Raw genomic sequence first — 16,105 nt, forward strand, 5'->3', positions numbered from 1 at the left:
GTTAATGCAGTACATGTTAAAATGCTCTCAGAATGTACAAAAACTGAACAGAGTAGTAACTTCTGAGTTTGCTCAAATGCCTTATTAGAGTCTCCTTCCAAGCCCAAGTTCACTTTTCCTTACATCTTTTGATAACTGTAGAGACTGGCAAGGTCAAAAGTTTCCAAAAGTGACTGCCCAGAGCTTTAAAAATGCCCCAACAATTAAAATCCATGACAGTTAAAATGGTCACTGTTCAACTGGGAAGACTCAAGCTCTTAACTTATCAGTTACAGAAAAATGGTCTCTTTCCCTTCATCCCTGGAGCCTGTGAGCCTGCCCTGTTGGGATAGGGATAGCAGGCTCCCAGGGCCCCATTCCACTGCTATATGCTGCAGAAGACCCAGGGTAAGGGGTTGATCAGCTCTCTCTTGAACATTGTCCCAGGAAACCTAAAAGGGCTGATTTTGTCATCTTTTGTCACTTTTTTTCAAGGGTGCACAAAGGAGTGGGGGACTTGGGACTTGCTGACAGAGCCCAACTTCTCTACAGCCTCAGGAAACATGGCCTCTGAGAAACACACAGTGGTTCACATTTACACACTGTGAGTTTGGTATACATCCATTTAACCAAGCATGCCAACATTATGTATTCATTTGGCCCATGAGGTCTCCCCATTCATAAAAAAAGTAAAAACAGAGCCCTGGCTACCCAATTGCTCTAATTATTTAAAGATGTTTCTGATGCTGGCAAGGGCTACAGCACACATAATTCAGCCTCCCTACCTTTCTCAAAAACTAGACAAACACATCAGTGTATTTTATATAAGCCTTACAGGACATTGGTTATTTTATTTACCTCAGGCCCATTTCAATATAAGTGCTTTAAGCAGCTAAAGCCAAACAATGTTAACCCCCTAGCTGCCTTGCCATCCCAATTATAGTTTGAACTTCCCACTCTGTTCTCTCTGGCTTGTTTTTTTCAGGTATAAATAGTTTTTAAGAAGAATTTGCCTTAGGTGTAATAATGAGTAAGTTAAGCTTTTATTTCACAGAGTTTGAGAAATGTGGAAAAACTGCAGAATTTGAACTCCACTGCCACTTGTTAGGAGTTAACTCTAACATGTGCAACCATGCTCTCTTTGAACAGAGCCAGCACTGCCAGGCTGTGCGTGACATCTTGGGGTGTTGTAAGATTCTGCTCTCTGATTCCTGTGGCAGTACTTGGTTAAAAAGGCTCGAGGGTAATTGCTTGAGAGCAGAAAACTTTTTCCTTTCCGTTTAAGCACCTGGATGGGATTAGATGTGACATAGCTACATGTTGTCTTGCAGAAATCATTTAATCATTTAATTAGTCTGTTTTCTGTCCTTGTGTGAGGAGTCAGGACTGCCTTATCAAGCCCACAGTTATCAGCTGAGGAGATACATTCAGCACTTCCCGTGTAATGATCACAAACTAGTTAGTTCAGTCTTGGGTCTTATATGTTTCCTACTCCTAGCCTGGAGAGCAAATGATTTCATGATTTTAGAAGAGTGGCCACAGCCTCATGCCAGATGAGCAGTGCACCTTGGGTCCCACAAGTGGGGCAAAGATCTGGTATGTGAGACCCATTCCCAGGAAAAATTTCTCTAAAAATTGTGCAGGCATATCTTGTTTTATAACATACCTGAAGAGTATTTTCTTTGCCTATACCTACAGAAGTGGAGGCAGAAATTCCTCTTAGTGTTGGGGAGATGAACAGAATGGGTTGGACTGCAGCACATACCTGCCCCAAAGGATCTATATGCCTGTCAACCCTTTGCACAGACCTCTTGGAAGCAATTTATGACCTTTGAAATCACTATCCTCTGCTCTCACTTATATTTTGATCTATTCTGTGAACTCTCTTTCTCTCTTCCTCTTTCAACAAGTTTGACCTGTTCATGTGAATAACTACAGAAAGGCCAGCTATGATCAAAAGATAATGGACCAAGTCAGTAATGAACTTGGACTGAATTTGGACATGTAAGTGTAAAAAGTGCAAAACTATAACTTTCTCTGATGGTCCCTCACAGTAGCCTCTTCTCAGATCAGGAGCCATACCAGTTGGTGAGCATCAAACCCAGAACTTGTGAGTTTACTTGTGTTTCAAAATAGGGGAGCTTTTCCCTATTTCATTTACCCATGAATGACTGCATGCAAAGAGAGGGAAGCATGAGGAATCCTACATTGTTTTGTTGGCTGAAATATATGTCCACTAGCTATGTCATTAAAAAATGCTTTGTTAAAAGTTGTTGAAGTCAGATTTTAATGAGGATTAGATTAAGTGCAGTGAGCTTCCCTTCAGTGAATTCAGATTTTCAGCTGCTACCACCCAGCTGTTACCCAAAGCAATGTTTTTTTTAAACAAACACTATGTACCTTGAAAATTCTGCATGACATATGCTCTCAAAATGCAGATCTGTGACTAAGGCTGCTACCTCTGTTTGAAAATACCAAACTTTCTTACTGAGTCTTGGCCAGATTATCTCTTCTGTCAGTGCTAACACTGCTTACATACATCATATCTCTTTTTCTGCTGTTTTATCTTCCAGAGTGAGTAGGTCACTAAATTTTCTTCAAAAACTTAAGAACCTTCTCAACTCTCTTTGACTCTCTCGTCTTCTTCACTGGCTGCTTCAGGGGACAGATAAGTGGTCTGCATCCTTTTGCTTTCAGGCTTTGTTTCAATGGGTCATGATAAATCCTGCTTTAACTTACATGCAAATGAAAATACAGCACAGTAAAACTTTAAAAACTACTACCACGAATACTACTAAGCAGAAAACTCAGATGGAGGCCTCAGACTAGAAGCAATGGTGGGAGACATGAACATATAGAGATACAGAGCACTTGTCCATCCCATAGAAAATTGTGTTCAATGCCTTTTGTCTTCAAATTAGTGGCTTCCTGACTGCACAGCCATCTCTTTTGCAAACAAATCTTTCCCTGTGGCAAATCCCAGCACCAAAGTAGAGCCATTCAGTGTGGCCTACCTCTTGTTTCTTTGTGGTGCCAGCTCTTGGGTGGTTGGAAATTGCCTCTGTCAGGAAAGAGCACAGGCGATGGCACTCAGAAATGTTGTGATAAAAAGAGACAGTCAATGCCCTCCTCAATGTTTTGTTTTGATACTCTTCAGTTCTCCATTACAAATGATAATGAGAGGGTGAATACCCTGAATAATAACAAACCTGATAGTTTTCTTTTTCTGCCCACTCAGTGTTTCTGCTTCACAGTTCCTGGGATGCCCATTTCCCGGATGCCAGGTTAGCTCACACGCAGCAACACAGAAATGTGCCACCCAGCTGGCAGCATTCTTGATCCTGAGCCAGAAGTGGAGCCAGTAAGACTGGGAGAACAAGGTGGGTGCAGAGTGGACAGAGCTGCACCATTGCTGTGTTTCTGGAAGCAACAAAGCTCTGTTCTCACACCGCTGCATTTGAGCAAAGTCCTGCCAGGACCACGCTGGCTCTTTGCCTGTGGTACAGTTTACCCACAAATAAGATAATTCATCCATGGAAAATGAAAAGTGGATCTATCAGCTGTTTCTTTTGTAAAACTGCCACCCTGCAGCAACAACAATGAAGCATGACCTTGGTGTAGGCGCTGTTGCTCTCGCTTTGACGCCTTGTCGACAACGTTCCACATGGCAACAGCTCCAACCCTCAGTGAGCTGACACGGGTACCAGAAGATGAACCTCAGGAGGACTTTTTGCCTGTAGCAGTTATCCCAATCATTTGCTGTGTCTGGTTTCTCAGTTCCACCACTCAACACCAGTCCAGCTAGTTTGATGCAGTCCTGTTGTATGCTCTGTATGTGCCTTTGCCACCCAACCATGGTTTGGTTTGTCACAAGCTCAGTCTTCAGTCCTCTCACTTGCACTGTTTGAGATCAAGATTCTCTGGTAACCCACTGACCTGAGACTGTAAAGCAATACAGGCAAATCAACATCTACATAGATTCCCACAGATTTCTGAAAAATAAGCTGCTTGAATGGAAAGTGGCTAAAGCTGTGCCCAAGGATTTTTGAATATATCTATCAGCCTCTGCAGGTAAGGATTTGTCATGGGGACTTCAGCCTTTCACCAGCACTGGGAAATTACACATAGCCACTTAGCTACAGAACCCCAGTGTTTAGATATTTGTCCCCTACTACCTATATACCTCTAAACTTGTAGTCCTAAGGTCTTGGTCCTTTTTTCCTCATTATCTGAATAATTAAAACTCACAAAGCCCTCATCAAAAGGGCGATGATATTCTGAAATTGTTAACTTGAATTAATAAGACTTGGGGCGGTAGGGGGAGGTTATTTCAGTAGATGTTCTAGGTAGAACTGCTAACAGATTTGCTGTCTGAAGAGGCTTTCTGCCAGTCCACTGCATCCTGCCTTGCATGGACTTACCATGGCAAGCCAGAGCTCCTGTATTAAGAGAATCAAATGAATTATGGAACATTATATCTTAGTAACATAGTTGGAACTTGTTGATAAGCTTTTGATATTGTACTGTTTTTTAATATGCTGAGCTGTTACACAGTTACTACAGGTACTGGAGTAGATATTTACAAGAACCAGGTAACCACTTTCCCTTTGAACTAAACACATTTAGGAGATTGTTATATCAGGAATTATATGTCTTTCTAATGTGTGTTTTGAAGTCAGTCTCCTGTATACTAGATTTTTATTTCATCCATAATTATCGTAGATTAAACAGTGCATGTTCACCCATGGATGTTATCTATAAAATTCTGAATCCCTAGATGGAATAGCAAATTATAAGTTTACATTCTAGTATCCTGGAATATGACACCCGCACTTTCTGTGATAATCTTGTAAATGCTATGATCTTGATAATCTCAATACATTTTTCTTCTTAAAGTTACCCAAGAATTTTAGGAGATCTGTGTACAGATACTTAAAGAAATTAGTCCTTCTGTATATTTCATTTGGCCAGGTCCCACTTAACAAGTGTGTATTAGCCTTTGAGAGCATTTAACTAAATTCTCACATCCAACTTCATCAGAAAGAACCCTCATGCCATACTTTTATTTCTCTGTGCCCAGACTCGCAGAGTTATTCTGTCACTAATCCTTTGACTTCAGGGAAACTGCTGGGGGAATACGATGCTATTCACGTAAGTAAAGGCATCACAGTCTGTCTTTTCAAAAGATATTTTTTCTCTTTAAACCTGATCTGCATCTAACTAATCTGGTAGCTAAAATCTTAAAGGCTGTGTGGTTTACTCTCATCTACTAGTTCTAGTCATTTCACTACTGTGCTGAAATGCATGGGGAGACTGAAAAAAATGAGCCACAACATCAGTTGAGTAAAGCTTCACTTCACAAAAGAGAAAAAACTTGACAAATCTGACAGGCTAGTGCAAAAGGAGCATAGAAATCCCTACCAAAAATATGTGGGAGGGAACGTATATTTAAAATAGGACCGCCTAATTCGGCTGCTAAATCAGTGTAAGGAGCTCTGTACGTCTGTGTGTGCGGGAGGGAAAGGGAAAGACAGAGAGAGAGAGACAGAGAGGGAGAGAGGAGCAGAGGGAGGGAGGGGGGGGAAAGAGAGCAATGTGCCTTTCACAGAGCTCGGAGCTTGATGGGAATGTTTGATTAGCTCCTCTCTGAAAGAAAAAAGGTGTCCAGGCCTCCCTCTGCTGCCTGCCTCTCCTTCTCTAGAATAATGTTGGCTGGAGTTTGGGGTACAGAAAAGCTTGGAAAAAAAACCACTTTCATACAGTGTGGAGAAAAGGAATAAAAAGTTGCACACCTCAAGCAAGGTAATTCTGATGTTGTTTTTCTCCTATATTCATTTAGGGGGGGAGAGGGGGAAGTTGTATTTTTTGCCTGTTGATAATAGTTAAATGTTTTCACTGCTGAGAAACTGTAGGGACATAATGTTTTATTTAGCATTCCAGCTGTGTGCTTAGGATCAAAGACCTAAGAAGGTGAAGACATAAATGTAGAATGAAACTGTACTTTACTCATATATACTTCATAAAGTATTTATGAAAGTATTAAGCCCCTACTGTTAAAGTGGACACATATACTCACTGCCTGAACAGCAAGGGCTTAACTATGTGATAAAGAATGGTGTATATAAGCCACACACCAATAGACATATTCAAGCCTTCTGTTCAAACAGTTTGTGATAGACAATGCAACTTGTTCCTCAGTTTAAAACAGTTTTGGTTTCAAGCCTTTTTCACAAAGTCTTTTTGATCAATAGAAAGGTGTGTGTTGTTTCATTAATAAACACTACCTGACACTGGGGAGCACTAATCTCAAAGGCACAGAATGGAATATGGCATTATTCCAGTGATGTGTGTTTATGTGGTGTGAAGTCTCCTGGTAATGGATAGATGCAGATGTATGAACAGTACAGTAGCCTAGACACTACACATCCTTTTGTGCTGAGTGCTTGTTTTGGTGGTGAGGCTCCAAAAATGAATAGCATTGTCAAGCCTGCCACAGCCGCTCAGCTCTCTGCAGAGAGATTAGAGTCCTGATAAGTCTCTTCAAAATGTGATTTCTCTCCAACTAGTACAAACATGAACCAAATGCCCCAAGCTAAATATAAACTCTAGTTAATATTTTGTTCCTAGAGTTTACGGGAACTACACCGCATTCAGAGCAGAAAGCAAAATTACATATTACAGAGGCAAGTTCTCCTCAGAGCACATTGTTTTTTCTCTACCCTCTCCAAAATTTAAACAAAACATCAAAACAAGAAAACACACACAGAGAAAATTTTGTGTAGATGTCTTTTAAAATATATTTTACTGAGAAAAGCCATGGAGTTGTATATGTTTATAGCTTGTGTTTTCCTATATACACTCTGAAGTTAAAAACACTTTGCATTTGTCTACACTCAAAGAAAATCTTATGTTTTTCTGTGTTACCATCTTCTTCAGACTTTACTCAGTTCATCACTTGAATGACAGTCATGGCTCTAAGACTGATCTCTTTCAGAGATGCAAAGAGAATTCAAGCAAAAATAACTCCATTACAAACACATTAATTTTCAAATACTAAGTTAATATCTTATATTAAACAGGCTTATTTTGCTTGCATGTTTTACTTAATCCTTTGAGTTGTTTCACTGGGATGATAAAAAGGGCTTCCTGCCTTTTAGTTATTCAGGACATTAAAAGTATATTTTTAAGAATAAACCTTTTGCAAATACTGTGTTTCCACCTGTAGTAGTAATGTTATGTTCTTAACTTGGTCTTTAATTGTTCCTACCTTTACTTAACATAAGACACTTTTTTCCCTAGTGGTATAATTACAGCACTTACCACTGACTGGTTGAACCAAGCAGTTTTACTAGCTACACCAGGTTTCCTCACACGTGGAATGAAAGAAATATAATCCACGTGGATTCTTTTTTGTCTAACAAGCATGAGATCCTACAGAAGCCTTTCCTTTAGAGGAGGCATTAACAAGGTGTTCCCTTTTCACCCAGTTACTGATTTTACAGAAGTAGCAGGAAAAAATTGCACTCCTTTTTGTCAAAATTAATTGGAGTATTTCTAAAAGGGGACTATCTGAGCCACAGCGTGAACACAGAAGCTGAAAAACAGGCCAATTTCTTAATGTGAAACATCAGAATTATCTATTATTTCTGGCCATTGCTTCTTAGAAAACATTGCTAAAAATAAACCTGAAGTTTATGTAACAATGGCATCAAAAACTTGGCTGTATCTGATCTGCCTGGAGAATTTTGAACTTTTTCCCTTTTCCCTCTGAACCACAAATAAAGCTCTAGTCAGAAAACACTTCATGTGACATCCACAATTTCTCTGGACAAGCTGTGGCAGTGCCTCAGCACCCTCACAGTGAAGAATTTCTTCCAAATATCTAATCTAAACCTACTCTCTTTCAGTTTAAGTGTTGATAGGTAAGTCATTTAAGGCACCTGGAAGAAATGAGCAAGAAAAAGTGATAGCTCAGTTTACTACCTGTAACTATGACTGTATTCCTGAAAAAAAAGATGCTGTGGCACTCATAGGCATGAACTGCCCATGAAGAGTGGGACTGGCATGGGCAGGGCTAGAGCAGCGAGGTGTGTGCTGGCCCATTGCAATTGGCTGGGGTGGCAGTGTCTTTTCTGGATGGGTAAGGAAAAACAAAAGTTGGGATTTCCCGGCAGTCCTGGAGGGATGTTCTGCCCCCCCGAAGCTCTGGGTACACACCAGGGCTCCTCCAACCTGCAGCAGCATCAGCTGAGGTTCAGGTTTCTCATTCAGGGCTCAGGAAGTGGACACTGAACATACAATATGTCCTTCCTTCTAAAAACCTGTCCATCATACAGATCCCATTAATCTGTGTCGAAAAACAGAAACACAGAACTGCAAAACTGATGGTTTGGGGTGGGTTTTTTTTTTGTTTTGTTTTGTTCTTAACAAAATAAAAATAATAATCATATGTATTGTATAAAAAGCCAGGGAGGATGCAGCTACTGTAGTCACGGGTCTGTCCTCCACATCTTTCTCTTGTGGAGTAGATTTTTAAGTCCAGAGTCGGAGAGAGAAATAGGTGCTTAACACCTACTTAGAGCACTTGAATTCCTCTTTTGAACTTGCCGGGGCACAAGGAGCCCCCTTGTCCCAGGGCTGCCTGGGGAGCCTGTGCTGGAGCTCAGCTGGGACCTGGGACAATGCAGCCCCTGTTCTGGGCCCGGCTGTCGCACAGAGACTGTAATTATCTCTCTTCTAATGACCAGCCAGGCAAGATAACAGTTTTCATGCTATGTTTAGAAAACAATGTCTTACTACAAATTGACGGTTCATTCGTCTGTAAAAGAGCCTCTCTAACAGTCCTAAAGCAGCTGCCACTCTTGTGCATCCCAGTCCCTTTATTTGCTGCACATTTCCTTCTTGGAAAACCTGGGTAAATGCTGCACAGGCAGCACAGCTTCCCACTGCCACACAAGAGGCTCAGAAAGGCACAGAAATGCCCAGAAAATCTGTAGCTGTTTAGATTGTATCTCTGTTAGTAAATTAAACTCTGTGTGTCTGTCCTGCCAGAGCCTGCATCGCCCTTGTGAACTCTGTAAGCCCCCAGCCCAAAGGGGCTGCAGGCACCGCTGTGAGCACACAGGGCTGGAGTAAAACTGCTTTGTGCTGACTCGTGATAATGCCCTGTGGATAGCAAGCTGATGGAAAAAAAAAAAAAAAAAAAAAGAGGGATGTGAAGGGACTTGTTCAGATAAAACAGGAGCATGTATTGCTGATGAACTTTTCTTCCAGCTCTGTGGCCCACAGACAAATCAGGATCTAGTGAAATGTGTAGGTTCCAAAGGCATCTATGGGGTATCTGTACTGCCCAGCTGTGATTGCAGCTTGTGTGGGTACAGCTGCCCTGGCAAACACCAGGAGGTGCCAGGTTTGGGCAGTCCTGGCAGCGTGGCACTCATGGGCTAGCTACCCAAGTATTTGCTCTGGGCTCTGCAAACATTCTGCACCTAGCTCTGTTCTGGGGCAGCTCTACATTTAGTGGTGTCTGAGGGCTGCTACCACACCCTCTGCAGGTGCCCTGCCAGCAGAGAACAGAGCCCACTCCCTCTTTCTGCAGCCAGCTCACCCTCGTCTCTTGCTATCTTCTCTGTTCTCCTCTGCAGCAGGACGTGGCTGGGTTGCCTTGGGCTGCCTTTCCTCTTTGGGCCCATTTTTCAGTGACTGAGGCCTGGAAAAAAAACCAGAAATTGTTGATCAGAACGAAAATTTCCCAACGCCTTGGAAGCATCAATATTTCTCAGGAAGATTCATTTCAATTTAAAAAACAAAACAAAACAACAACAACAATAAAAAAGAAACAAAACAAAACAAAAAAAACCCCACAAAAATAATCCACCATCTGCAGCTTTTTCCTTCCCTTTTAAAGCAGAACACCCAAATCTATATCACATATCCTGAACAGGAAACACACTCACATTCGGAACAGTATTTATAACCATCTCTGGTTCATTCAAATTATCTAGGTTTAAGCAGCTCTTACAGCATCAGTCTTGCTGTAGTGGCTGAACTGACTTTCTAGCACCCATAAAGTCCATCTCACCTTTGCTTTATCTCCAGAGCTTCAGAGTGCATTAAGAGGTCAGTGGCACATTAAGAACACAATCTGTGTCAGTTATCCTCAATGTGCCTCATTCTAAAGAACATCCCATAGACACAGATATAAAAAATACACTCAGTTTGCGTTTGCAGACTGTTAGTCAGCCTATCACCTTATAAAATATCTTTGTAAATGTAACACATGTAACACAGCAGCCAACAGTCCTTCAGCTGGCAGCTTGTTTCATATGAAAAAAAAGCACGGAATTGCCAAGTGACAGTTACGCATGCGCCAAAATTTTCGGGAAAATTCTGAATGTTCTTGTGTAGCTTCATGCAGTGCTTTAATGTCCCCACCAGGATGATCTGGGGATTTCCAACACCTTCAGGCTTGTACACAAAACTGTGGAAATTTTTACCTCTCAAAAATCACTCATTTCCAAGGAAGTTTGGGCTCGGCCATGTCTGTGACTCTCGATCTCCCTGCCAGGTTCCTTTAGGGACTCAGAAGGCTCCATTCTTTTTTGTTTCCCCCAGATACATCATTTACCCTTCAGCCCATAGAACAGGGCTGAGACATAGAGGAAAGCTGGCAGCAGGGCTGTGTATTCTGGCTGTGGACAGCTTCAGTGAGTCAGAGCTACAAAAGGGTAAGGACTCCCTGACTACAGGGGTATTTTCACAGCTGCCAGCCAGCTAAGGATGATGGAAGTCCATCCTGCTTGCCTTGGTGGGAGCCCATCCTTCTCACCTCTTTTGAAATGCATCTTCCACATTTGAGAATTTTGTTCTTCTAGGCTTGGTTGAAAAAATTTTAGGACATGAAGCACAGGAAGAAAGAGGCTGTTTGGAAATGAGGCTACATGGGAAGGAGAGGAATGTCCAGATGAGGAGGGTGAGAGGTTAGACAAGTTTAGAGTAGTTCCAATGGAACAACTTGGTACAAATGTTACAAAGGCAAATACTGGCATAACATAAGTCAGAAAAGCCTACTTGCACCCTGTTTTGGAGAAAGCCTTTCCACCAAACTGCATCTCAAAATATGTGGCAATTTGGGTCAGAAAGTCAGTCTTCTGTGGTCTACATCTTCTATTCTTATTGGTGAAATCTGTATATGGAAAGAAATACATAGGTTAGGCAATAATTAGATTTGAAGTAGAAGCTCTTATGGTAATCTCCTAAAGCCAGAGTTCAAATCCTGAGCATGGAAGTAGATTATGCAATACCGAGGACTTCAAGCTTAGTTTGTTTTCAAAACAAAAGACCACAAATTACAAGTTCCTGCTTCCAGTCCATGTGGTTTCCCTTTTTGATCTTGGTTTCTCAGAAACAGAATCCTGTGATTCATCTCTATGCAAAACCAGCAGGTTTTAAAATATTCTAATATGCAAAATCAGGAAAACAATGTTAGCCTGGTTCTGAGACACATTTCTCAGCAATTTCTGGCTGCACCTACATTGTCACAGTATCCAGGACAGGTCTCTGAAGGCCTCTTTCTCCACCACCATGTTTTCTAGCTCTTCATTTCCTCTCCAGGGCACTCAGATGCTGGGGAATGTAGTTTCGAAGCTGAGCTATTCCCCATGTTGTCCACATGACCCATATGTTAGAGACACCTCTCCTGCCAGTTGCCAAGGGCTGCCAACACACATTCCATAAGGCTGCACAGCTTGGCCCTGCTATGTCATGTCTCTCACCAGCACCTCCACCAACAGCATGTCTTCAGGAAACCAGCACTACCAGTAATAGCCTCTTTTATAATGCTGGCACTCATTCTAACCCCCAGCTCACTTCCCTCCCAAAGGCAGCTTGGAGCCCCAAGGTGTCTTCTTCAGTCACTAAAGAATGGAAAGGCTACTCACAGGTCCAAGGTTTTCAAACTGTTCCCCAGAACAGCCCCATCAGGTGAGAGACCTCAGCCTGAGAGCACCTGCTGGGTTGCAGGTGGGCTGCAGACCAGCACCAGCTGGGAGGGATACAACTGGAACAGCCTGCAGCAAAGCCAAAGCAGCAATGAGCACTGGCTGGGGAGGGTGGCCATGCAGAACATCCTGGGATGTGGGACTGGGCATCCTGGCCCTCAGCAGCTGACCCTGCAAGGAGACAAGTGATTTGGAGGTCCCAACAGAGCAGCAGTAGAAGATGACTCAGGGGCAGAAAGTGGTTCGGAGTTGTTTTCTGATTTGCCTTTGGTAGCAACCTCCCTTTTAGAGCAGGTTAGTTTTTTCTAAACTAATGGTATCAGAAAGATAGTTAATGGAGAAGGCTTGGAGAAAACATTTCCAAATAGAAGTAATGCTTCCTGATTTACTGAAGACCTTTTGTAAAAGATGCTTCCTTGGTCAAGTCATTACTAGATATAAATTAATTTCACCACTTTCTGCCTTACTTCAAATAAGTGCCACGTGCAAGGGTAGTACCGGATATTGTTTTTATTGCAAATATTTTCCGAATCCTTATCCAACCAGTCCATGGCTTTGGCATGGGACATCACTAACAATACAAACTGTAGGAGATACTGGATCAATAAAAGTTTTCTGTGAGCTGTTGTATAAATTTACTTGCATGCTTGAGCATGAGTTTGGCTTTTGATCCAGACACATAATTCACTTTTGTAGTAAAGGGTTATGTGTAGCTCTAAGCAGAGAGTAAATACCCTAAAGTTTCTCTAAATTTCTGCATCTAAGTTTCTACCTAAAAATATGTTGTTTTGTTTGAACATGCTACAGAAATTCCAAAACCATCCCCAAGGTTATGTGCAGTTTTTTCAGTGCCTTTAACAGAAATTCTTTGCTTTTAGACTAACTATGTACCTCCAGGGGAATTCTGACACACGACACTAATTCTTAGTTTGCAGGCATCACAATAGCACGGTTACTCAGTGCTCTTTATTGTGCATCCAATCTGAGAAACCATGTATTGCACTTTAAAGTCACTTAGACTTGTTTAAACCATTTGTTGGAAATAGCAAATGGCACATTTTCTGGGGAAAAAAAAAAAAAAAAAAAAAAAAAGAAAAGAAAGAAATGCCACCACAAATCTCATGCTACAAAGCTAGCACAGCCCTCCGGCACTACTGAATTGCAAGTATTTTCCTCTGCCCTCTGTTTCTTGGGAAAATGGGAGTGCCAGAGATCGATGGCACCTGCCTGGGGTCTGAATGATGTTAAGCAGAAATAGTAGTCAAATTAGAAAAGTAGAAAAAGTTTGCCTGAGAGTGAGGGGGGCAGATACACGAGCAGACATGGTGGGGAGGAGAACAGAGGGAGGAAGTTTTATGGACAGGGATTCACAGGTTTAAGCTAAGAGCAATTCCCAATGAGGCATGAAAGCTGTGCATCAAAATGAAAAATTAATTCAAATTAGCAGAAACCAGGAAAGTACAGTGAATGGCCCCCAACAAAATCATCATACAGATAGTCTAAATTATATTTTCTCTGTGGGTGGGTGACATATTCTAAATGTATCTCTTCCTTTGCTGGAAGGGGCAGGTCAGACCAACATAATTGATGGTTTTCTTGCTGAGACAGATGAAAATGTATAATCATTGCTGTTTTATTTAAGCTCTGAGAAAGGTCTGGCAAGTTAAATCACACTGTAGTCTTAAATTACTTTCTGAAAGAGCTCTGTGGAAAGTAGAGAAGTCATCATCACTGTTACTCCAACCTTACGTTTTAATTTCAGGGCATTGCATGAACACAAAATGAGTAGTACAAGGCTGCTTGCATGTTTCTATTTGTCTCTAAATTTCTGGGTATATCATCTCTTCATTATACCTACCTGAATGAGAGCTATTTTGAACTAAATTCCTCTTGCCAGCCTGCATATAAACATTTGTTCAATCACCTTGGAAAAAAATTAGTCCTATGCCCAAAATGCAATTTAGGTAGAATTCAGACCTCTTAATCCACCTCACTTCAATGACTTGAGAGTGACTTGAGAGTTACCCTGCAAGAGGTACTGGCTCCAGCAGTCTCCACAGCCCTCTTGTGAATCAGAAATCTCACAGAGCAGAGCAGGCACCATTTAAAACATTATGTGGAAGCCACAACAATCAAAGTCTTGCAGTAAGGAGGAAGTGGTGAGAACCCTTGGTCAGAGATAACTGTCCATGGCCTCAGAGAGTTTGGACCCATGTTCTCCTTGTCACTGAAGAAGTCCCTCACCATCAGACTCCAGGGCACAAAAGGTTGGGAGACACCAATTTTCTGGGACAAAGAAAGAGCCCTGTGCAACCACAAATGACAAACGTGGAGTCAGAATGAAAGCAAGAGAGGAGAGGACCGACTTTCCTCTTGCCTGGGAGCAGAGGAGAGCCAGAATGTCCCTGCCTCCTCTTCCCCATCTGAATGTGCAAACAACAGGGCTGCAGCAAGGAGTGGCTGCCCTGGAGGTGGGGGACCCTCACTGCCTGGGTGTGGGACTCACATGGCCATGGAAAACATCTGGCAAACAGGCTGTGGCTACTGTGGCTCGGAGGCAAAGGAGGATGGTAATGCAAGGACTCTCCAAGGGAAAAGCTTAAGCTGACCCCAGGCCCAGAGACTCCTTCAATAGTGGTGTCCTTGTTCATTTTACTAAACACACAACCACTGAATGTGTGACACGAGATACTCCTTACAACCCCTCTGCCACAAGGAAAACCTGCAACCACAGAAGCTTGGGTTTCCTTGTCAGCTTTTTGAGACAATGGGTAATTAAACAGAGTGTACTACAGTGCTCTGAAGCTCAGCCTTGCTTCCAGGAAGCATTTTTGGGTTCTTTCATCTATGAAGGAAAAGGGGTGAGCATTCATTCACCCTTTTTAATAGCAGTAGGTGATGAAGTCTATGATATTTTTAAATTCCTGGATGCTTGCATTCTGTTTCAAACCACACAAAGAGTAAAGTCTACCCTCCAATGCAAAGATCACCTCACAAAATAGCACCTTGGATCTTACATTTTGTGACCTGGCCAGGTCAGCCTCTAAAATGAACTATAGCTATCAGTTCAACCTTTCTGTCTCAGCAAAACTCAGTACCTCAATTTTTTCAGAAAACAGCCCCTTACATACGGGGTTTTTTTATGTACAAACTTTCAGAGCAATGCAGTGCACTGAGGGTATGTAGCTTCATCCCTCTGGCAAGAAAAGGGGTGAAACTAAATCAAGTGCTAGTCATATTACCTAATGTGCTCCAAAATGAACAGTTCTTGCACTGCCAAGCAAGGTACAATACTATGGATACAGAGTATGAGCATGAAACAAAGAAAGAGTTAAAAAATAATAAAAAATAAAATATATTTAAAAAAAAAAAAAAAAAAAGGAAACCAAAAAAATCTAAAATGTTTTCGTCTAGAAGACAATGAACAACTCTTGTTTATCCAAATCCATTTACTCACACCTACACCAAGCTCACTTGATTTTCCCATAAAGGGCACATATTTAACTCAGCCCACAGTGCTTAGAGATCATGCTGCTAAGTCCATGCTACTTGCTCAAATAGCTTTCAGACAAAGTGCACTTCAATTTTTCTTTATGGTGCCAGTGTTGCTGAGATATTAGAACTCCTTGAAAAGGGAAACAATGACACACACTATTGTGGTACAAAGAGAGTATACAAATTAATTTCTGTGGCACAGGAGATTACAGGAGATAAACTGCTTACTCCTGCAGAGGCAAAGCACATGGCACTAGCAAAGAATTTCAGCTTGCACGTGGAACAGACAGCAGTGCCTGACACCAAAAATCAAGGACTTAAAATCTGCACTTCCTCCAGAAAATGTTACAGTTTCCCATACAGTGACAGTTTATGTGCATTTAAACCATCTGTTTGCTTATAGTAGGTAGCAGCTCTCTCAGATCTTTATAAAAGTCAAGTTGCTAATAAAAGGTCAGTATAAAAATCTTACTTTATACGTAGAAAGAATAGCTTGCTAATTTGTCTCTTCACTAACATTCAAGAGTTTTCAAGTGTTTGTGGTCAGGAAAAAGTAATCAACATTCTTTCAAATAGGACTTTGATTTTTTAAAAGGTAAAATATCAGCAGCACTAGAAAACACCGAAGGAGA

General features: G+C 41.6%; 1 protein-coding gene across 8 annotated transcripts in view; it reads left to right on the plus strand.

The window, feature by feature from the left end:
• Positions 1-5,561: 5,561 nt before the first annotated feature.
• Positions 5,562-16,105, plus strand: part of VIT (vitrin) — a 53,730-nt gene continuing 43,186 nt past the window's right edge. For 7 of the 8 annotated variants that reach the window (XM_088161357.1, XM_088161359.1, XM_088161360.1 and 4 more), the window contains exon 1: positions 5,562-5,781. The gene's annotated coding sequence lies outside the window, so the exon portion shown is untranslated. The remainder of the gene's footprint in view (positions 5,782-16,105) is intronic. The other variant, XM_014874553.2, reaches the window with a different exon arrangement.

This window comes from Sturnus vulgaris, chromosome 3 (genome assembly GCF_052056855.1).
Source record: "Sturnus vulgaris isolate bStuVul1 chromosome 3, bStuVul1.hap1, whole genome shotgun sequence".
NCBI lineage: Eukaryota > Metazoa > Chordata > Aves > Passeriformes > Sturnidae > Sturnus > Sturnus vulgaris.